The 24,143-nt window shown below is 44.5% G+C and overlaps 1 long non-coding RNA gene across 1 annotated transcript in view; it reads right to left on the bottom strand.

Moving 5' to 3' along the window:
- LOC110362498 (uncharacterized) overlaps window positions 1-24,143 on the bottom strand; it is a 358,492-nt gene that overhangs the window by 115,098 nt on the left and 219,251 nt on the right. The window contains exons 10-11 of the long non-coding RNA XR_010471817.1: window positions 8,102-8,175; window positions 1,396-1,555 (exon numbers count right to left, since the gene is read on the bottom strand). This is a non-coding gene — a long non-coding RNA (uncharacterized LOC110362498). The remainder of the gene's footprint in view (window positions 1-1,395; window positions 1,556-8,101; window positions 8,176-24,143) is intronic.

Genomic DNA, 24,143 nt, shown 5'->3' with positions numbered 1-24,143 from the left:
GGCAACCTTGAAGGTAACTGGTGTAGTTTGCACACTCGGAAATCAACTCAGCAACGTGCGGCCTCGCTCAACTCCGCAAATGCAGGCATCTGCAGAACACGCTGTTAATAATTAATATAATTGTATAAACCCCTAGGTATATAAATACACACACAGATCCTCACATTTTGCCTGCTTCTCTGTAACAAATACCCAAACTGAAACAAATTTAACAAGATGCATTATACAAATCTGCAGACAGAAGTTGTATCAAAATTTTAACTATCTTCAGCAAGAAAGCGCTTCTATTTCCAGTAACGCTGGCAGCATATACTGTAGCTAGGCAGCCGCATTTATTTTCAATTATAATTTTTGCCTTTTTATACAGCATAATGAAATGCCTGGTAAATTATACATTTCTGTAAAACACAAACTTGTCTCTTTATTTGCAGTTCAAGTCTTGCAGTATCGTTTTGTCTGTGTTAGTTCTAGCTCTTTATAAGAGGCCAATTACTTTTCTTAGCTGTAATACGCAGACTGTGATATCTTACTCGCCAAGACGCAGCCTGGTGCAAAGTGACCAGGTCTGCTCAGACCCTCAAGGAAAAGGGTGAAGAGTCCACGCACCGTTTGCAACAGCACCACCCAAATTCGTCTGCTCCATCTTCAATACCTAAATTTTTCAACTCATCCTCTGCTAAACAAAAGCAGATTTTTTGGGGGGGTGAGGGGGGTAGAAAAAGAAGTGTATAGCTGCTCCTCCCAGTCTCCCTTTAGAAAGATGCTTTCATGGCAGATGGATCTCAATATGCCGTCTCTCAAATCTTAAGCAACTCCGAAAATATAAAGTTCACTTATACCAATGGTCCGTATATATCTACACCTCTCGGTTCCCTGTCTCTTTAACTGGCACTTTGAACTAGTGAACACCTCTTGAATCTTGCCCCATTATCACCCTAATAGTACCTCCCGATATTCATAAATGTCTAGCAAGACTTTCAGCTATTTGGTATGAAGAAGAAAAATCCAGCTAAATTGAGAAGATTACCACATCACCACATAAATCAGTGACAGGCTGCGTGTTATTACAGTTGATTTTTGTTGACAGTTGGCTGTAGGCAGTTGTGTTTCAAATGCCTTTTTTCACTGGGAAATTAAACAAAATTCCATGCAAAATGCAGCCCTCCAGTTCAAAAACTGTAAATCCAAAATTAGCATTTCATACTTTAAAAGGTAGCAAAGCACAATTTTGCATTGAAAGGTCTGTACAGTTGTCACAAATGGGTGCTTCACACATGACACTAATGCTACTGATGCCTTTTAAGAAAGCCACCTTTCTCTGATATTATTTTCTTCTCCTAATAATCTGCATACACTATAGTTCATCCCTATGGAAAAGAAAGAGAGCTCACTTACTTATCTCTCATATGGGAGCATTATGCTTTCAGCAATTCAGACAGATAGACTGGATGGGGGGGGGTGGGTTGCCGAATCCTCCGTGATAAGAGGGAACGAATTGTGGCCAGCGAAAGGTTAATCTTCCCTCTCCGAGTCTCTCCTTCCATCTCAGCATAACCTGGAGAGCAAAGAAAATGCGAGACTTACGAAAAGACAGACTGGCATAAAACACTGTTCCTAGTAGATTGTGTAGCACTTGATATACAATGGCCACACGTGACCTGATTAACCAAAAGCCATTGCTAAAAGTCAGGAAAGCAGCTGGGGTGACGCCAGAGAGGACCAGAACTTGCGAAGGAGTTTCTGCTTCCAGCAGCTGCTGATCTGCCATTTTTTGGCTCGGATATTGCCTGCTGCTAAGCCAATATTTTAGGAGCTCTGGTGTCAGCGAGTCAGCCAAGCAGCAGTAGATGCAATGGAGCACCTTCCCCTTCCCAGGACAGGTCCCCCCTGTCTTGGGCTCTAGAACACCACCACCACCACCAGAAGTTTGCGATTTTGGCTATATTTAACACAGCGTATTGAGGCAGAGAACTGCAATTCTTACTTCCGGGCACAGGGACAGACGCGTAATGCGGTTTGTCAGCCAGAAGATGCTACGCGAGTCTTCACGCAAATGCTTTGCTGGCAGCTAACTGGCTTCTGGCCACGGAGAGTCCAGCTCCCTCTGGTCAGAACTGCTGGGCTGAAAACCAAATCACCAGCCAATTGCATCTGGTTTGTTTTTCCCCTGTGTTCAAGGGCAGAGGCGTAAGGATGATGACCCATGCGAGGGATCAACCTTTCTCCCAGCCCTGTCATCAGAGGGGACGTGAGGATGGAGAGGCCACCTGGTGACCCCTGAGCACAGTAATCCCAGTACTTGTAACTGAGAGGAAAATACAGTCACAGTAGCCAGTGCTGATAAAACTAAGTATTTCAGTCAATATTGAAATGGCTTCATCTGACTTCACCATCAGGCATTTCAAACAGCCGCCTCTCATTTGCTCACGGCTGTGTCAAGGTTTAGTTTTCACAGCGTGGGCCAAACCTTTCCCTGGTTTAACTCTGCCAACTGTACCAGCCGAGATACCCAGGAGAGCTTGTCCCAAATTATCCACATCTGGGCAAAGTATGTCGCCCATACAAAAAAAGCTCTTGAGGCCCCACTAATGGTCCGATCTGCACCTGATTACAGGCAGAGACTAAGTCAATTGAGTTGAATAATCGAAGTGAGGTAGTGGTTGCCTACCAATTGCCCTACTGGGAAAAAAAGACCTGACCAAGACGGGTGCAAATGGCAGCATGTGAAATGATGGAGCAATATGTGTTGTCTGTTGAGGAGAGGTTGGGAATAGACCTCAGCTTTGCTGTCCAGTGAGCTGTGGCCTATGGAGGGTGACTGAATGATTTAAGGTAGCACTTGTTCAACACTGGAAATATTTATACTTAAGATCTGTACAGAATATCGTAAAAAGGATTATGCTACTAACAGATTCTCTTCTAACTCTATGTGCACATTTAATATCTTAGTATCTGATTTCCAAGGAATATTTCTCGCAAATTTTCAAAACACACGAGAGGTAACCTCCCGTTTCTGCCTGGGACCAGCTCCTCAGAAAAACCAGCTAGTGAGACGCAGACCAAACAGGTGGTGTGAAGGAGCAGGGAAAACGCAATGTCCCAACCAAAAAAAAACAGCCAACACCAACACAAAGCAGCAAAAACGCAAGCAGGTTTTTAAGTGAAAAACTGCCCGCTCTAGTAAAGATGGGAAACCAAGGTGCATGACCACTGGGGAGAAGAGGCTGAATGAATGAGGCACTATTGCCAAGAATAACGCTTGAAACAGTGTCTGACGAGGACTGCAATTGTTCCGTTTGTGTACACAGACAGGTATTTTCTGTCACATGAAAAGCTTAAGAAGTTTGGCATCTCCCTGCACCGCCAGTGACAACACAGGTTGCTCACTCCATGGTCCAGCGACTCCTCCTCCGGGTCCGTACTCATCCTAGGAAGATGCAGAAAGGCAGATGGAGAGGAGGGAGATGTGGGGACACACATGCACCCTCACCCTGATGAGAGGAAGGTGCTGCGGGTGCCAGGGGCTGACAAAGGGGACACCAACGCTTTGCTTGCGGAGGAGCCCAGCAGCAGCAAAGCCCATGTCATGCCAAGTCATCCCTGCTGCATCAAACAGCCCCGCAAAACACGGCAGCAAACTCACACAAAGCGCACATCAGCAACCGAAGTGATTTTTGGACAGGGAAGATGAGGCAACGCGTGGTGGCGGCGGAGGGAGCAGAACTTTTGTTTCTCAAAAACTTTTGGTTTTGGCACCCCCACAGACATTGTGTAAAGGGGAGAGTCCCTGGATGTGTTGTTTCAGCAAATGCAAAGGGTGTGAGCGGCCCCTTCGCTCATCTGGCGGCATTTTCTGCACGGCCCAGGTGGTTACCTCTCAACTGTAATTTTTGTACTGAACCCAATAAGATGCGATGAAATCACAGTGCTTATTACATGGAGACATCTGGCTTTGACGGAAAGATCGCGCTCAGCTTTGGATCATAAGCCCAGGGATGTCATAAGAACAAGTCAATTATTCCACAAATGAAGGGAAATACTTCACAAATTTTAGCTGAACTAAGAAGAGAAATAAATCTGCAAACCATCAAATGGTGCGTCTGTTTATAATTATTATCATGCAAGAAATATAATGTTAGTTGAGCAACATAATTCTTTTTGTGTTTTGGGATTTCCTACTTTGCATCCTTTTGCCCACAGATCTAGATCTCCAGAGCAGATATATATATATATTTTTTTCCAGTGCCGCATATAAATGCTTCTTGACAGGATTTTTTTTCCCTTTCGAACTATTATTCATGTAGCTGTACTTAGCGCAGTTCAAATACTGTTCTTTGCTTTGTTCTTACAAGTTGTGAGTAATACCCAGAATTGTTCGCATGGCGAGGGCTGTGCTCATGACAGGAGCCAGAGTATCGCAGTCGCTCCTGGCTCATTGGTATTAGCAGCTAAAGCTGCATTTGTAACAAATGCTGGCCCAATAACAGAGGTATGAAGGCTTAATGCACTGTCTTGAGTCGAGGTGCCCAGAAAACTCTTCAGGAAAAAAATAAATTTATAAAATATCCTAAGGGATAGGAGAATGGGAGCTGAAGTTTAGTATTTTCCAACTGCTCTCGCTTTTCCTCCCGGGACTGCCGTTGATCTTTGATCGCTTCCCTCATTTACAAACGCTGTCATCTCACCATTCTCCTCCTACTCCATATCATTAATACAAATCTGGAAACAATGGCTTTCCCACTGCTAAAACATTGCAACATCCCACTATTTGTTTCCTCTTCTAAAACGGATCGTTCATTATAACCCATATCCCCCAAAGAATTTTATCACTTGAAACCTGTTTGCAGTGAATCTAAAGTAGCTGGAAAATCATCTTCTCAGAAATTCCTGCGCACACTGGAGCCGACTTCTCCTGGAAGCCCAATAAAGTGCCAAGTCCCTCTGCAGGCAATATCCATTTTTCTTCTTTCTGATACAGTCTCCAGCAATAACCCCTGCAGCTGTGCACGATCCTTTTTTTATTATTTATTTTTTTGCTGCTAAAATTCACTGCGCAGCTCCGTTAGCTCTTGTATCCACTTCATCCCGGAGAGTTGCAATAATTGCCTCCTTGCTTGGTCGTTCCCACCACCTCCGTGCTTATCACAGAGGTCAGCTTTTTATTTTTGCTATCTCTCCTATAACCAACTCATTATTTGCTGTTTTCTCTTGCTGCTGCTCCCTTGCCCCGTTCCAGTTTCCGTGGTGTTCGTGCAGCTCGTTAGAAAATTTCCTCCAAAAAGGACATCTCTACCTCTCAGCACTTAAATGTGGTATTTTACTTTGTTTTCAATGGTCCCCGGCAGCAGAGGGTTTGGGTGAATGCTCGCCTGTGTCATGGAGTATCACCAAAATACATTTACCGGCAGTTTGAGAGTGGAACGAGTAGGGATTTTCCCAAAATAACTGGGCAGCCATTAGAACTGGTTTTTTGTAGTAAACTAAAGAGATGTCACATGCTCACTGCTTTTTACTTCACATAAAGGTTATGCAACCTAGCAGTGTTCAAATATACTAAAGGTGGGGCTCAGGACCCAAGTTGCCAAAGTGCTGCTGGAAAAGAAAGAAATGTTGAATATAGAATAAAACACTACCAAAAATACCCTATGGCTGCTAAAGGTGAAGGTAGAGATGGATATGCAATATTTACTGTCAGGGAAGCTCAGACCAGGTCTTCCCTTTGAACCACTGGCAGTTAAGAATAAACTCCAACATCAGTAGATGCATGAGGGAAAATTCGAAGTGCATGAAAGGGCAAACCTCATCACTGTTTTACAAGTCACCAAGTTATTTAAATAACATTGGAGACTTTATTTTTTTTTTTAAATGCAGCTGATCAAACTCTGGGCTAACTCACAGAACTGAGGAGGACTTTTTCTTGGGACATATTGTATTTCAAAACAAGAGCAAATTCTAGACAACCGAGACGTGGGTGACAAGGGCTGGAAAGCTCAGACAAAACCAGGCTTACTAAAATCAGTCTCCAAGTGTTGCTCGCAAATTGTCACCGACACGCTGTGAGAGGAGTGCAGACAGGGCAACTTCTGCAGAGATATTGGTGACACTCTCACTTCCAGGGGCTTTCAGTGGATATTATGTCCCTGTTTCCCTATTTGAAAATGTGCCTCTTCACGTAAAACAAGAGGTCTTCACGTTTGTAAACAACACATCCACTCGTGTAAAATAGCTCCTTCGCTTAGGTGAACTAGCCATCGAGCAGGGGTGGTGCTCGATGGAAGTAGAGGCGTTTTCTGGAAATACAGGTGTTTCCAGCCTTTCAGTCTATGCCAGTGCAATGCAACTGAGCTTCCTAATCAATTATAATTCATTATAATATTAACAACACTGACCATAAACACATAAAAAGGCAATTCTTGCTGTCGCTTGCTGCAGTGGGAAAACCACACAGGCTGCAGGGTCGCAGGCTCAGCACATCAGGACAAACCAGGACAGCTTCATCCCGAGGCCACCAGTTCAGTGGGAGACGTTGGGTCTCAGTCCCACATCTGCCACCAGCCCGCCCAGCAAACCTGAGTCACTTTTTTTTTTTCCCCTCCCACTGTCATCTATTTAAATCTGAATTTCTGTGAGAGAGCAAATGTTTTTCTTCAATGGGGTGTGCACAGTTCCTGCCACGGTGGGACTCGAGTCTTGCCTGGGACCTTGAGGGACTGCAGTAAGAAATGAAACAGAAGTAGCTGGCAGGTGAGAAGCAGCACTTGCACCTCTTGACCTCAGCAGAAATCTTCTGATTTTAGAGGTGGCTGTTTTAATCCAAGAGAGCAAAATACGTTTGGGTGTCATGCAAGTCTGAGCACCCCTTACAATCTCCGTTTCTTAAAATGAGTGTAAAGGCAGCCTGTGCTATCACCATGGGGAATTGGGGTTTTGCAGAAGACCATTTCTTTGGCCAAGAGAGCAGCTTGGGCGCCATCTTTTCACGAAAGGTCTGAGAGCACGCCAGCTGTCTCTCACTTCTCATTTTGCTTTTAAAAAACAAACAGTAGACCACAGAACGCCGCACGACACTAATGCACAGGGTCTCCCGAGCCCAGCGGGACCTCAACCGCTGCCGTTTGAATAGCAGACAGACGCAAATAAAAACCTGAAGAGCTACCGGGGCGTGCAATGGCCACTCCGCATCTGACACCTGCAACACAGTGGAAAGCCCCGTGGCCAGCAGCCCCAGCAGCACGTCGTGTCCCTGCTCATCCCCAGCATGGATGGGACATTCAGGGCCAGCTCTCAGGGACAAACCACCCTGAGCATAAACTCCTTCCCCCTGTGCCTCATACCACATTTGGGGGCTCCACCGCTGCGCTTGGCACATTTGCAAAGCCCCGTCGCAGCTAAATTACTATTTTACACCTCACATGAGTGGACATGAGGAAGCTCTTCTTCTCCCCCATGTACTTATTACTTTATACCTGTTTCCGTCTCTGAAACGTGGCGGTGTTACTGACCGCGGATGTGAGCAGGGTGGGTGTTCAACTTCTCCTCTGAAAAATTTGCATGAGCGGCTGGTTTCCTCTCTGCCCCGCTGGGGAGAGGAGGATCTTTCTCTCACTTCTCTATTTTGTTGTGATCTATAGAAGTAAGTTTAAAAGGACAAGAACGAGGGTCTGACATCCTGACGCTTTGACTCACCCTCCTGAAAAGTTACTGGTGCCAGCACAGCTACAGCTGCTCGCTTCCCCCCAGGCTCTTTAATTTCTGTTCCTTTGCCACCCTCAATGATAAACAATAATGAACTTTTACATTTCCTTGCTATCTACTTGACGTCTCACAGCCACAGGAAAACATATACATGCCTATACACACACACATGCCATTTATCAGTTAACTTCTGGAAAAAAAAATGATGTTATCTACTCTGAAGATATGTGGAGGTTGTGGCCTTCAGCCTTACCAGCTTTTAAAAAGCTAGCGATGATAGATATTGTAATAGCTTTACTGGATTAACATAGAAACTTTGGTGCTGAAGAGCTTTTCTTCCTCTTTTTCTTTGTGCCAAAGACCATGGTTTGCACTCTACATGTGTCAGTTGTGTTATTTGTGGTACCTTAAATTCCCCTTTCTCCAGCGCGGAGCGATCTGTCTCTGCGAATCACGCTCCCAGTCTTCATGTCTCAGCACCTATAAAGAGATTGCCCAGTAAAATGTTGTGAACGCTGCTCTCCATCGTCACTCACTTAAACTTTGCTGAATTTGCCCAGTTTTACACTTCTTATAGCTCAAAGACTATGTCCCTCTCCCCTGCAGGGTTGTGGAAGCAGCAAAAGTAGCGGAGAAGGAAAAACCTTCAGATCAGCTCGCCTTTTTCTCCCTTTAAACTGCTGAACAGAAGTATTGAGGTCTCAAGGTTTTATTTTTCTCCTTTGTTTTTCTTTTTTCCCCCCTCCTATCACCGGCTACTGCAAAGCAAAATGCCCCATCTGTATCAGCAGCTTTAGTCACTCTGATAATGCAGATTTCCAGGCAAGATACTCAGAATGAGCCTTCTGTACGGTTTCATTCTAGCACCAAGAGTACGGAAAACTTTAATCTAACAACTGACTTCTTTCTTTCATTTGAGTTTTCAGTTTCCCCAAATGGCAGGAGGCAAAAAAAAAAAAGAAAAAAGAAAAGAAAAAAGAAACGTAATTTTTATTGCATGGAAAATGCCTGAAGGGAATGAACTAAATTCAGCACTAACTTGCAAAGGCAGATTTTAAAGTTGCAAAATCAGAACATAATTTGGCCCAATATTTTGTTTCAGCGTTTGGCTCGGTGAAAAGAAAACAAGACATGTTTTTTCCTGCCTGGGAATTATTGTTAAAATGAAAAATGAGTTTTCACAGACAGAAAAATATCATTGCTGCAAGCAAACATGAACAATGCTAAATCTCGGTCATGCGTAAAACCCAAGAAGTGGCCAAAATAGCGCTTTTCTGAGAAAGCCGGCGCTGCCCGCTTTGGAAAGTTGTGCAACACCCCGTGCCAGCTCGCTTCGCCAGCGCCGTCTGTGGAAACCGCTCTCCTCAAAACGACGTCTACCTAATTTGTAGCGGTTAATAACCGACAGCGTATAATTTTAAATCCCAGCAACACTTTGCTAGTTCCTGCTTTCAATTAAACCTGGCTCGTAATGAGGCGGGGAGCAGCGATTTGATGGGTGCGAGGCTGGAGTCGCGGGCCGGGATGAGCGGGGCCGGTGTCGTCCCACGGGGGCTGGCAGGGGCAGGACCCCCAGCCGCTGCTCCTCTGGGCGCATCTTAATCCAGAGTCCCGTCAATCAGTGCTCGTTACTATGGTAATTGTGGGCCTAAACTAATCAAGAGCCACTCAGCCCTCTCTGCGAGTTGGGGTGAAGAAGCCTGTGGTCAGAATCTGGCCACAGAGCTCCTCTGGAGCAAGGGAGCAGGGAAGGCATGGGAGAGGAAGATAATGATGCATTCAAAATGCAAGTAATTAATGAATTTTTTTAAATTATAGCTTTTCTTGCACCATAACAGGCATGGGAGAGGCAGGAGGGCTGGTCACAGGTGTAGCGGGCAGATAACAGCTCCTCACCCCCAGCACGGCCATCACTTGTGCCTTCGCAAGCCCTGCACATCCTCCATCAAGGCCAGGAAATAAAAAGTCCCATATATTACACAGCATCCTGAATATATTGTGTAACTGCAGCTTGGACATCATTCAGGCACTAAAGCAGAGATTTTCCTGGGCCTAAAGGAGACCTGTGCACCTTGCTCCCATTCGAGCATCCGAGTGGGGAAATCCAGAGCAGTTCTGACTGAAGCTCCATCAAATCTCCATTGTACAGGAGGCGGCTGAGTTTCGGCATGCAGAGTCTCGAGGCGATTCTCTATCTGCTTCTGAATTTGTTTTGCAATTGCAGTATGTCTCTGTCCATGTGCCATTAAGAGCTCAATTCTTTTATTTGCCCCCCGCCTCCCCTCCTGCTGCCTTTTTAAAACATCATGTTTATGCAAGTGGACAGGAGGCTCTCATATCTGGGTCACACGTTTGCTGGAGGTCATTGAAAGGCTACAAAATGGAGCATGCCTAATTCTGCTGTTTCAGAAGTTTTCTCACATGTACTCAAGACAATTATGCCTATTAAATGAGTTCATTAAATCTCAGAAATCCTTTGAAATTCTGACATACCAAAAAATACGCTGAACTCCTTCCATTTCTTCTAGCGCCTCCTATAAACTCTTTAATGTGAGGAGGTGCTGGGGACCAGAGCTTGGCTGCCTGTGACATGGCTAACATATTGAGTTCTGTCTCCATTGCAAACCAAATAAACTAAGTGAATAAAACAGAGCACTGAAGTCCACCAAGCGACCTTTTGCAGCATCACTGTCATTGGCCCAAGTGCCACTCTACTGTGAATAATTTAGAGATATGGGATAAACGTCACCAATGCTCTTTAAGAGCCATAGGTTTGTGACAGTATGGGACACATGAGGCACTTCTGGGAGTGAGACCTGGCTCAGTGCTAAGTTGCAAACTTCAGGGATGCAAATAGAACTTCATACTTCATTGTTGCAACATTAATATTATGCAGAGATCAGGTCATGGGATTGCTTTGGCATCAACAAGTTCTGGGAACCTACAAGAAATACTCTAAAGTATTGCACAGGGTAGCACGCCTCTGAGCAGTGCTATCACTTCTGGGGACCTCTGTATATCTGCTGTAGCAATTTGTAAATTAAAATGTACACAAGACGATAGCTCATTAAGAAGGGTTTCTTTTCAGTGGCTAAGAGAGCATTTATCATAGTTGGCCTACACCAACCACCAGCTTTGGACAGGAGCCACCTTCACTAATGAATGGGAGGGAACAGGTTTTAATCTCTCCGAGATCTCTTATCAATTGATTGTGGATGATGTACGGTAGGGTTTATTCTCCAAGAATTACGATACTCCTCAAGTGCCAGCAGAGACCCAATATATATTTTTTTTTTGTCTGGCTTTGTCTCCTGACACTATGTCATTTCATCTGACACCACCACGGTCTCTGTGCAGACTCACCGCTATTGTCTCACATTGTCCTCATCTCCTTGGACTCATGTTGTCCTGCCTTCCTGGGGATCACACCAACTCATTTAAACAAACAGGAGGTGTGGAGGGCTGGAAAATAAACCAGCTGATTCATTTGATTAATTTTAGCCACAAAATATTAAACAAGATGGTTTGCAATTCTGCGCTTGTTGACGTTGTGAGAATTAACTGGCCTAAATTGATTATATTTATTCTGCTCTGGCCCAAGAGTCACATAAAGCTCTTGAACACTACCTGCATGTGCCGGCAGCCAGGGACATTATACTGGCACTGAAGAGCGGGAGCCTTTGATCAGGTCCTCGGGAAACGCTTCCTTCGTCTTCCTGAAGTGTAACTCTAGACCAGGTTCTACCAAGGCCACTTCACTCTTTTGTGCATCCCCTTGAGCTCAGCGGTGAATGAGCTGAAATCTGCTCCTTTACTAGGTGGCACGTGTCAAGGATCCCTATGATCACTTTTATTACTTGCTTTATCTAAAGAGTCCCTTGCGGGAGCCCGGGGTGTCAGTGGTCATGAAAAGAGTGTGGCTGGAATGTAACAGTATTTTACACCCTCCAGCTCAGACAATTAACGGAGGCCCATTAGCAGGTCTGTCTCGAGTCACAGGCCTGAATCTCAAGCCACAGCAAAGAGGTGTCAGTTCTCCCTCAGGAAAGACCAGTTTCCTCGTGGGACTCACCCACGTGCTGGAGAAAAGCAGGAGACAGTTGAATAAAGCAATAAGCTAAGCTGCATCTGTTCCTCTTTTGAGACTGGCTCTTGATGGAAAGCTGCTGCAGTCTGGTTGCTCTGCCCTGCATTGTGCCACATGATTTAAAGGACAATAGGGGATATTTTAAGGGGCCTGGGTGGTTGGAAACCAGGAGCAGGTCTCCTACGTTCCCTCAAAGAGCTCACATAGCTCCATGGAGGTTTCAGTCCAGCTCCTTCAGAAGTCAAGAGAAATATTGTGATGGGTGCCACTGGGAAGATCCTTAGTCCTCGGACCTGCTCTAGCAGCTGTCATAGCATCATGAAATCGTTTTGATTAAAAGAGACCCTCAAGATCATCGAGTCCAACCACTAACACTGGCACTAAACAATGTCCCTGAGAGCCTCATCTACGCATCTTTTAAACGCCTCCAGGGATGGTGACTCCACCACTCCCTTATTCCTGGTGCTGTTTGGCCGCTGAGGATTTGGTCCCAGATGAAGGCATAGAACAAGGAGACAGCAGAAAAACAGGGCATGAAAGAGAAATCAAATGCTTTCTTTTGGTCAGCTGCTATGGATTTCAGCTTGGTATAGGAGGAAAGACCATTTGACCCTTCCTAACAGAAATCCCCTCAACTCCTATTGACAAGCACGGCCATGGAGTGAAGCGGCTGCTCCGATACACGGATTTCCACATCTTCTCATTATAATTGACTCCAGGAGAATAATGTCATAAAAGATGTCAAAACCAAGAAGCAACATGTTAGAAGAGTGCCACTTGGAAATAAAGCCCTGCTTTTATTGGGTAGCTGATCTGCTAAAAGCAGTTATTTTAAATATCTGCAGATCACTGGGATCTGTGAGTAATTGCTATCTGCACATCTCAAATTCTTTACAGTTTTGCTGTTAGACATAGCTGTGCATGTCTATAAATAGTAGAGCAATGTCGCTCACTGCATAATACAGTCTCTGTGTTTTTACAACTCATCATGAACTTCTATGTAATTTATTTTTTATTGAAGAATTCCAATTAATGGCTTCCTGGTGATTTTAAAGCCTCAAATTATCAGTCTCTGAAAACAAAGCAGAGAACATAATTATCATAAACCGAGAATTTTTCATTTTGAAGCTTATCTGTTTGTGCTAAGTATCTTGTCTGTAAGTAATTAGTGCCTTTATTTTTTTTCAGTAAAAATAATGACCATTCTATGCTGCACATCCAAATTTTGTTAACTGCTAGATGTACTGTATACATTATATTTGAAAATGCACCACCTTGGACCAGCTTTAAAGTATTTCATCAAATGATAATGGCAACAACAAAATACATCTGTTTGTCGGAATAAATTATGTGACATATTAAAAAAGCTATTATATCTTTTTCTCTTCTAGGAGTAAAAGCCTTTCAAAAATAGGCATTTCTTATTTATTACTATGGCAGCATAGGACGACGGTTAGCTGCTTTTCAGCTATTTATAATCCCCAACTGCTGATCAGAAACGATCAGCCGATTGTATATATTTCCAGAGCAGCCTTTACATGGATCTCTCAGTCTTTACTGTGACATCTTTGCATTGTGCTCAGCACGTGCAGGAGCTCAAAGCCTGGAACAAACTGAACCAGGACTGGAAAGAGCTGAGGGAGGAAATCGGAGAGATCAGTGGCACCCTCTCACAAGTGCTCCTTGTACGGGAGAAATTTAAACCTGACATGCAATCTGGCAAAATCCTGCTCCTGAGCGGTACCTGGGGAACAGGGTTGGAAGGGGAATGTGTATATTTACAGTCACTGCAGTGCCAGGAGATTTGTGCCACTCACGTTTCAACGGTGCATGGACCTTTGCACGATTTTCCTCTGCTGTTTGGAGTCTGGCTGGTTTTGCAGGTGGGATGACTTTTCCCAACTCCAGGCAAATCAGTTTAGAACCCAGAGTGTGAAGACTTGTCCTGCTGTCATCATTCATGGTCGCATACACCTCCCCATCAGACTTGAGCAATTTCTGTATTGTACAGGTCCCCAGCTGCATCAGGGGCCCCCTACAGCAAAGGACCACGAGGATAGAGGGGGAGCCTGGCGCAGTTCTCAGGTCCTGCGTTTGCTCCACACAGTCAGAGCATCCTCTAAGCCACAGAGGAGGGTGGGGACCAAGGCCTAAATGGGAACGAATATGCCATGTACCAGCCACACTCAATATTTCCACAAGTCTAACACAGACAGCCCTGCTTTATTTCCCCATCTTGTACAGTAATCCCTTTTCTGTTGTAGCTCCCATTGAGAAAAGAAATCGCATAGTCAATAATCCAGTAGTGACGCGTGTTGGATAAAGCGAGGAGGGGTGAATTAGGAAGGCAATGAGGATGCTTCCCTACAAGAATACGTTCCTGGTGATTTGTGGACTCTCCTTGAGAGCAAACTCATCTCCAGGCTGCCCCAGACTGTTAAACAAATAACACTACCAGCCTATGATAGGCTGGTCTCTACCTGACACTGCACCTTCACCAGATCCTAAAAACAGGTACAAAGTGACTCCCGGCTTTTATTTTTATAAGGGATCCTGCTGACTGACGTGGAAACTTCCTAAAGAGAGTGAATTTTAAAGGGCACTAAGATAAACTGTTAACTCCATAATTTTATACCATAAATAAATGTGCCTTAAAAATTCTTTAAAGTCAAATTAGAAAACTGTCTCTTATCAGCTCCCCTCCTGCATCACCAGCCAGCTCCTTGCCCTGTGCCCCCCATGCACCATCCCCACTCCATACATTGCTTGGATGGTGAATGTCGCTTTGGCATCTCAAATGGGTGTGAGGTCCCTTCCCAGCCTGACCACAGCACAGATCAGAGCTAGTGATTGTCCAGCCCCAGCTCATACCTCCTGCATCCTTGAACCAAAATCCTCAGCTTCACTTCTGAGTCCCCTCATTTTGGCAGACATCCAGGCCAGCTGCTAAAATAAATCTCTTTTTCTGTTCCCCCCGTGAGCCCTGACGTTCTCCTACTGGCAAAAGGCAGCAATAGTGGTGGCATTTCTTGGCTTCCACCCTAATTGTGCGACCCATCCCGCCCCACATCTCCCAACCACGCGCGGGATGCAGGAGGGAAGCGCCGCGGCTCGCCCTCCGCCTCGCAATCTCTTTGCTTCCAGGCGCTAAGTAAATGTCAGCTTTTCTTACTGTGTTACGTACATTGTTAATTTTAAAGAGAAATCCAATATCGTTGTTTTTCATGCTAGCTGAGGTGATTTTGAAATTTAATAAAAACAGTGGAATTTTTCATTAATGGCAACCAGGGTTTAAGCTAGCACTAACTTTCTATAGTGGCAAGACAGGAGAACCGATAAAAGGAGGTTGTCCTCATCTCGTTACGTTACAGCTGTCTTCAGTCACCACTTTGATAGCAAAGAATAGAAATGCATCTCTACTGCTTTACTGAATTAACGTAAAAAACCTGGCACAACACATTGTACCCAAAGCACCTACAAACGCTTTGGGGAAATGGAGTTCCCAAGCACCTACAAATATCAGGCCACATAATGTTTTCTGTAAAACAAAAATGCAAGAGCAAGGCAATTATGTGAGATATTTTTTCCCAGTCAGGCTTTTCTGTTTGTCCAGATCTGGGGAAGAAGGACAAATGAGGGGTAATCAGGGTAGGAACATGGTCAAAGCACCCTACAGACTCACCCTGCTTTGGTGGCCACCCATGCCAAAAAGGAAACCCTTCTCCAGTGGGCAGCCAACTGCATTAGACAGCTTAGCAGGGAGTGCATCACTCATGGAGAAACTACTGTAACCTGTAGTATCTGTATATCTAAAAAATACACACCAGGATGGACTTCACCTTCCCCGACTGCAGCTCTGTGGTCTGCCGCCACAACATTAAGGATGAAAACTAAGGCAAAGAATGTGAAAAAAATATTTTGCTTCTAAAGCATATTTTCTTTGTGGCTGTTATTGTGGAAAAAAAAAAAAAAATCTACATTAAAAGTACGCTGTGCAGTATTTGGTCTTTTGACTTTGTTGTTGTAGAGAGGCTCCCCAGGTCTCACCCACATCAGAGGCCAAAGTAAGTAAGGTCCTTCCTCTGCCCTAACTCTTCAAATACTACATCAGCAGTTTATCATACTTCTCCCAAGGCCACCGTTGAGTGGCCACCTTACAGCACGTTTGCAGTCAGCAGAAAAATTGGGAAAGTCAGCCAGTGGCCATCCCTGCAGCATGTGGGACTCAGAGGGACACCAGAAAGATGCTCATCCATCTCCCAGCCAGGTCACCCAGCAATCAAGAAAATGCTTTTCCTGTCCCTGTTTGTTGGTACACAACCACAAGCGCGAAAAGGATGAGCAACACCTGCTCACTCTACAATGATGTTGCTCCATCAACACTTGCAGTCCCTTTTATATATAAAGATATATAAAAATGCTCCTGAGGTTGTACAGGGGGTTGATATGAAAAGCAGAGAGCAGACGACCCTACAAAGTGAACTCCCCAAAAGCCTGCCCAACTCCAGCGTCACACACGCTGTTCTTTTGGAACCTGTATCTTCCCATCAGCAAGACCTTCGTCTAAGAAAAACGTGTCTTTTTCCCCCAACTCTTTTGCCTCTGAATCTGGTCTCTTGATGTTAAAAGCCAAAGAGATCCCAGAATGCACCTCCTCTGAGCAAGAACACAAACTGAAGTTTAGCCTCAGGTTTTGCCTCTGCCAGCACTGCACTCTGATTTTAGGAAATATCAGAGATTACAGAGAAACCGAGAGCAGGGCTTCTGTGGGAAGACTGAAAAATATGAATGACTCTTTGCAGAACGGCCCTTTCTTTCTGCAGACTTGCATTTCTAAGTTAAATTTGTCACATATTTTTTCCAACTTGTCACTGCAAGCAAGGAACTTACTGCAGCAAGAAATTCACTGGGTTTTCCCAAATATACCCCAAACACTCATTGCTTCTTCTCCCGAGCATCATCGTCACGGTTCAAGGCAGAGCTTCCAGGCTGGCAGACGGCGCTTTGTGCTGGATTGCCCCAGCCACAGCAGCAGAGATCACTGGAAACTTTGGAGCTAGAAATGGAAATTTGCGGTAATATGTGATAATGAGGAAGACGGCTCTTGTCTCCGCCGCAGCAGCCTGACCTTTTAACAGAGCAAATGTCAGGGAGAGATACACAAATGTGTTTAGACCAATATCAGTTGCTTCTCTGCGGGGGGTGCTCACACAGGCACAGGTACAGCAAGGGATTTGCAGCCGCTGTACGTGCAGAAGCAGCGCGGTGTTGCGGGTCACTCTGGGGGAAAGCAGCCCTGGAAGTCATCCTGCTAGGTGTAAGGGGCAAGAGCCCTACAGCAGAACATGGACAATGCATATCCCAGTTTTGGCATACCTGTGGTGGCACCTCACACCCCACCAGTTCACACAGAGAAGATACCACACTGTCTGCCCCTGGTCTAAGTCTTCCTTCCCCATCTGCTTCACCCAAAACACTTCTGGTTTCCAGAGGTGTGAGAAAGGTCTGAGCTTGCAAATGGGTCTGGGGGAGATGAGGCAAGTTGTGGAGCGTAGTCAAAAGCTAGAAGGGCGGCTGGCTTGGGTAGGAATGTAAATTAGTTGCTTGGGATTCAAGGCATAGCTTGTGGCCCATCACCTGCACATCTGCAACATCTGGGTGCCTGTACGTACTCTTCTCAAATGCTACTTTGGTTCCACTGTCAGTTAAGGAAGAGCCACCACTATTCTACTCTTCTCACACTAAGATGGGGACATCTGACATAGTGATAGTACAGTGCAGACCTGTGCAAGCCCAGGTGTCACCTCCACCTCTCCTCCTCAGTCCAAGAAGCCTAACAGGACACTTTTCTAAAAATCCACATATTCCACCTAAGTGAGGCCTTAAATTACATCGATTTAATCAATTAAATCAAGCTAAATGCATCCCCTCCTTTCTTAAGGGAGCTGCACCTACATAAAGGAAACTAACACACCTGGTCCCTTAGCAGAGAGTCCACCAGGCCAGGACATTCAAATGGCACAATCACTAACTTGCCATCACAGACCAGAGGGCACCAGGAGCCTTTTGTCACTAGTTTGGCTTAATTTCTCAGACACAATTAAAACGTAGGTGGGTGTATCTGCTTTAAACCCTGTAGGAGGGTGCAGAGTCAGCACCCTTCAGTTCCTTTTGCGCAATGCCACAGCAAGGCAAGAATGTCAGTGCTGAATCTGAGCACTGAAAAAGGTGGAACCCCGGTGACCAGGAACCCACACACCTGCATTTCTTGTGTTGGGGAGGAAAGCCAATATAGCAGAGGCATAATTGTTCATTAGCTCTTTGCTTTAGCCTCACAGCGGAGATGCTCTCCCCGGTAAGAGGTGAGCAAGAGATGCGTAGAGAGTGTCCCAGACGCAGTGTCAGCAAGTGCACCGGGTAGCGGTGATGGTACACGGCTTATACAGTGAGAGGTTTGGCTGGTTCACCAGGGCCAGGAGATGCAGCACCTTGCGGCTGCGAGGGAAAAGTCCGAGAAGTCAGCAAGGTATAATTACAAATTGTTGTGCTTCCCAATTTAGTAATGCTGTTGTGGGGGATAGGAGAAGGTAATAAGCAGAATGTTCTAGGAAGCACGCTGAAAATAAGGCAGTAAGAAAAGTCACTGAAAATGTCAGGCAAGCCAACAGGGAAAGGTCCAAGGAGCGAGCAAAAGCACAGCATATACTTTTTCATCTATTCAATCTGACCCTGGGCCCAGTGCCACAATCTTTTTAAGGTTAGTGGTGGGAAAGCTGCCTTTTGAATGTTTGCAGAGGCCTATTAACATCCTGTGCTGAGGAACCTTAAACCCCAGGTAGTATTTCAGAGGAAATGGACAGCACAAAACACAGACTGAAAATTAACCACAGCAGACCCCGGGCCTAAATAAGTTCCACTAGCCCTTTCTGAAATCACTTAAAGGCTTTTCCTTCCAGTTGGACTCCTGCCCAACCACTTTAATAGGTGCAGCAGGCAGGGGGAAAAGAGGGAGTGGGGGTGGAGAAAGAAGAGAAAAATATAAGGGAAATAGTAACCTATTTGCCTGTGTAATTTAAACATTCTTTGCATAATAATAATAAAATAAAATTAAAAAAAAAAAACAGTTTAACAAAAATTGCAACTGTAGCAGGATCGGGAGGGTAAGTTGGTGAAATACTCTGAGGATGGCTGCAAACCTCTAATGGAAAGTTGTGTAAGTGGCTGAGGCCAAAGCAGGCATTAATTACAATGAAAAATCAGTTTAGCACAGGCCACAACTAAATTGGAAGCTGGTCCTCTAGGTAAAACAAAGAAAGTGAACAGAAGCTTTAGATTTGATTACATGGCAATACAAGAAAAATGTGCTGTATGTTGTCTATTATTAAAGCTGCTTTTGGGCCTTCTGTGTGCGCCTAAGGGATTTTAATAAAAAATTAGTAATAGCCCTGCTGCCCCGGCTCGCTGCGGCTTTGGGCGCGTTTGTGGGCACCAGGCTAGTTCTGCAGTACAAATTAAGTCACTTTAGACGAGCAGCCTTGAAAGCACGATGTGATAGCAAAGTTCAAGTGGCACATTGCTACTTACAGAGGACACAGTCCCTTGCTGGAGGCCAGCTCTGGGTTTAGAAGCCACAATACAATTTCATCAGGAAAGAAACCCTGCAACTGTTATATTTGTCTGTGATTATTCTTGGCAACACTAGAAATACATATCCAGGTCCATAAACACCGTATAAGCGTATAAAATACTGCAAGAGAGCGAGTTAATGGTGAAAAGTCACCATTAAAATGAGATTATTTTTTTAACAAATGCTAACTCTATAACTTTCTTTATGTTGATGTAATGATATCAATAATGTTGTCTTTATTGCTAATATCAGCACTGGGTCCTTGGCACAGCTGGATGCAACTAAGATAGGAAAGTTCACCTGGGTTAATTTAAAAACACAAATCCACCCTTCCACGTTTATAAACCTAACTTCTTTAATACCTTTCATAGAGGTAGTTATTTTTAAGGTGAAATTAATTATGTTCTTGATACTCCAGGATCCAATTCCGCCATTAAGTCTCCAGCTACAACTTCCCGTAAACTAAAGGCAAAATTTGGTGGATGCCGAATTTTCTAAAATCCGGGGAAATAAAGGTAAAGAAGAAAAAATAAAAATCATAGGGCTAAAGAGACAAGGAGATGATGAGCAGCCTTGGCTCTCCTTGGCTGCTGCCAGCAGCTGCTCCAGTGGGTCCCTGTCCTTCCAGCACTTCATATCAGGGGTGAAGGGTTGTACAGCTCCTGGATCAGTGAATATTCAGGGCTTTTTAGGTCACACACATCGGTCATGTCCTAGAAACACTACCCAGCCCCAACACCCTGCCCGGGTAGGAGTGCACAATTCATCCATACTCCTGTATTGCCAACATTTGCTATTTTAAATAGGAGTTGCTTTAAGTTTGTGATTTGTACTAAAGAGTCTCCTCCTGGGCTATTCCTTCCCCCACCTCCCAAGCCCTTGTTTGCTGCTCTTTCTCCTTGAAAAGCACAATATGGAGAAAACATCCAATTCCTTTGTATAGGTACCAAGAAAGAAGAGGGAGAGCAGGGGGAAGAACCAAGAAAAGATCCACCGCTGGGTTAACTCCACAGTTTCAAATTCATCATTCTGCAAACCTGCCTCACAACTGGGTGCCTGAGATTGACAATTTGGCATCCATCCCGCTAAACTCAGTGACTTGGTGAGCTGCTCCTGGGACAGGCGATGCCAACAGGTGTCTGCAGCCCTGTGCTCCTGCTGCCCATCCGTGTGACAAGGACAACGATGTCCCCGAGTGCAGCGACAAGGAAAAGGGGCTCCTCTCTGTGGCGCGACCTAGACGTGACCCAGACAAGCACTGGAAAGGCAACAACTTTGATTTTCAGCCCCTTGTCACACGGATGAGTTGGGTCTCACAATCCTCTTATCCCAGTCACATGCGGCTGCACACAGGGATCCATGTCACCGTGTGCCAGGCCGTCCCGACTCGCACCGACACCGTTCTTCTTCCTGGCTGCGCGTTGCATGTTTTGCAGTGCCAGGCAAGGCTGTCGCCAGAAAGGACTATCCCTGTTTACTGTTTCAATGACCAGTTTTTTATAGTATGTAACCCATGCAGGCCCCCTATTACTTAAAAAAAGAAGAATTATGACATGAACACAGAAAACAGTCCCCTTTACATATAATATATATACCTAGTTATACACACACACAGATTTTGCAACATATCCAAGTTTGAAACTCGCAGACAACCCTGGCAGCTATATACGTGTCTCTTCCCTTTCTTTCCAAACCTGTTTGCTTTTCCTAAAGAAAAGCCACGGCCTCTGAGTTGGCCCGGCACCACATCTGCTCAGCGAGCGCAGAAGTGGTCTCCAGAATCAAGTCTTTTTCTCTGCTATCTCTTATGTTAAGGTCTCTGAAAAAAAAAAAAAAAAACGAGGAAAAAAAAAGAAAAAACACAACTTTTGTCTGTGGATTCAAAAGAACCCTCTTTACACCAGATTCATCTACATGAAATTGGTCGTGACCTTCCAGGTGTCTTTAAGGTTGAAGTGTTTGCTGGACCATTTAAAGCTCCTCTCGCGGGCTCCTGCGACCCTCCTGACATGGAGAGCCGGGCTTTTAAGAGTGGAGCCACCTTGTCAATGCTCCGAGGTCACTAATGGCTGCCTTGGGCCTTCCAGCGGGTCGCGTTCGGCTTGCTAGCCCAACACAAAGGAACCGGAGAGGAAAGACGGGGAGGGGGGATAATTATCATTCTTCCTCTTCCCCCCGCTCTCTCCAGGCTGAGAGTTATGCTCCATGTCACTGTGTTAATGCGCCTGCATCCAGGGAGACACATAATGCTCCTCTCAGCCCTGTTTATTAGTGAGATCCATTTGCGAAAGGCCCTTCTTTTGTACCACAATATGAATGTGCTTTGATGGCAAATAATTACGCTAGTCCTTTTGACATGAGGATCCACAGGCTGCCCTAGTTAAGCCAGTAATTAGCCTGTCCTCCTCTTTTTTTTTTTTTTTTTTTTTTTTTATTTTATTATTATTGAGAAACTACAAATTATCCTCATATGAGCACTGGCCATTCCTTTTTCTCTTTTCTATTCTGCCTCTCTCTCTCTTCCCTCTCTCCCTCTCCCTTGTATCTCTCAGCACTTTGGATAAGGGGAATGCAGCTGCACTAGAGCAAGATAAAGCTCCGCCATCAAGATGATGAACAATTTGGATGAAGAGGCTTCGAGATGAACACAAAAGCTGAAGAAGTGCGGCTGATGCAGCCCCGGACAGCTGAAGAATGCTGCAGTCTGCAGATGAATAGCCCTCATTTGTGAATATACAGATTTTCCATGATGAATAAAAACTGAGTGTAGGTCACAATAAATAAACTTTTTTTTTTTTTTTCCTCCCCTTCTTCTTAAATAATAATTCAGGTTCCCGGCACCAAACAGCTGTAAATTGAAGGTTGTGCTTAGTTTTCTCAACTCTCAAAGGGGATAATTAAGCTAAGCTCATATTGTTTGATATATTAGTGTAATGATGAGCTACTATATTCTGGCTTGTTTCGAGTTATTTTAGTTTTTTTTTTTTTTCCCATTATCTTTTTTCTTAAATTACATTTCAAATACATTTTAAATGTAGAAACAGCATTTCTGAAACACAGTTGCCCTATGTTTGGGTCTATCTGAAATGTATTCATATAACATTTAATTAAAAATGCAACATCCCGCTTTTTGAAGAAAAAGCATAGAGGTAAGAAACATCGACATTACTCAACTAGTCCTGACATAACCTCACTCAACTGCCCAACCTTTATCCTTATTGGTACAAGATAATTAGATGGGGCTGTCTTCTTTCTCAGTACCGACAATCATTAACCTTCTGAAACTTCAGGACTGGTATTTCTTGTCAACCATAAAATCCCTTCAGCCCCCATAATTTTTCCACCCCCCCATCATTTCTTTTGAAGATCAACAGAAAGCAAATGTAATTTCTGAATTTCCGATTTTACCTGTACACTGGGGTTCACACTCATAGACTGGCAGATGCCATTTCTTTTAGCATGGGCGACCAGGTTCTGGGCTCTCCAAGAAATTTAAAGTATCTACAAGTCAAAGAACCATCTTGGGAAGGAGAATAAAATTGAAGGCAGCTCATGAACCTGAGAACAAGTGGAGAACAATGGTCCCAAACGCCGTCATAAAAATAGGATTTTGACCGCACATCTGCTGAAGTGGATGAAACATGGTCTTGTCTACTTTCCAAATGCCTCAGAGACTGACACCAATCAATTAATTTGGCTATGAGGCAAGATTTACCTAAAGATACTGGAGAAGGACTCAGGAGTCCTTTCAAAAAGTCCACTCAGTGCATGAGGCAATGGTTGATACAGCCCCAAAGCACTGAGAGGAAGAGAAGCCGCACAAAAGAGGACAAAATGGCAGAAAAAGGTGTCAATTTTTAGTTTTCGGGTTCATTAGGTTTCAACTTGGAACTCTCATGCACAGTAGGTCTACTCATTAAAAGCATTTATTATTTCATCACTTCCCAAACTAGAACCACACATGAAGCTTTTTCTCCACATCCACAACACAAAAAAAAAAGTAAAACTCGCCTCCCCTCTAAAGATCCTAAACTTAAACTGTGCTACAAATATAGTAAAGAAGATGGAAGTAAGCGAGCAACACAGTGATTTGACTGAGTTTTGCTAAGTATAAAGTCCTGCTAACCTAACTCAAACAGACTTCGTTTGCCCACATTTTGAGACTAAATCCCACAGCATACACTGTTTATTTTCTAAGGCTATGGCACAGCTTTGCGACATGGTGAGAAGAGACTGTTCAAATATTTCAGAAAAAAAGAAAAAAAAAGATTATTCTACATCTTGGCCTGTTTCTGGAACCAATGTCAAGCCACATGTTCTTTACGGTTCAAAAATGTGTGTGAATTGTTCCTTTCATCTCTAGTTTGGGATCAAAGGGAGAACAGCCCCTGTGATATTCACAGCATGACTGCAAAGAAGCTTCAGAAATCTTCCACCAAAGCTGGTTCGTATGAGTCTTCCCCATCGTTTTGCACAGCCAAGATGCTCTCAGGGTGAGGGTGAGTGTTTGGTGCCACCACCAAACTTTTCAGCTCTCCCAGGCACAGTGGAGATGTGCCATCCCCATTTCCCAACAAGGACTACAAGTCTCACAATCACTTACTTGGCCTGTTCTCAGCCTGCAAGGAGACAGCCCCAAAAACTGAGGATTTCAGTGGATTCAGGATCACGTTCCCCATCTTCATGACAAACCTGGTGTGCGCTGCTCTAAAGTTTTGGCCATAATCCACTGTC

Source organism: Columba livia, chromosome 3 (genome assembly GCF_036013475.1).
Source record: "Columba livia isolate bColLiv1 breed racing homer chromosome 3, bColLiv1.pat.W.v2, whole genome shotgun sequence".
NCBI classification, from domain to species: domain Eukaryota; kingdom Metazoa; phylum Chordata; class Aves; order Columbiformes; family Columbidae; genus Columba; species Columba livia.
This window is presented reverse-complemented; position numbering and strand designations above follow the sequence as displayed.